Here is a 283-nt window from a genome sequence, read left to right on the forward strand (position 1 = left end):
TTACCTTTGTCGTACAAACACAATTAAAATCTAGCAGAATTAACAAAAAACTTCTTGCTCACTGACATAATCCTAATATGCAATGACTAAAAAGTACATTTCTTCCGTATAAAGATCAGGACATTCGTAGGGCTTTCTTGGCAACAAAATGCTTTGTCTCATTATTCAAAATCCTCCATATAATCAACTTTATCAATTTATCAATTTCTGATTTTCTTCTTATTTTGGTATTCGTCGTATGGGACCCCCCCCCCTTCACGATGACGATCACGTTTTAATATGA

This window comes from Penaeus monodon, chromosome 33, assembly GCF_015228065.2.
Source record: "Penaeus monodon isolate SGIC_2016 chromosome 33, NSTDA_Pmon_1, whole genome shotgun sequence".
In the NCBI taxonomy this organism is placed as follows: Eukaryota; Metazoa; Arthropoda; class Malacostraca; order Decapoda; family Penaeidae; genus Penaeus; species Penaeus monodon.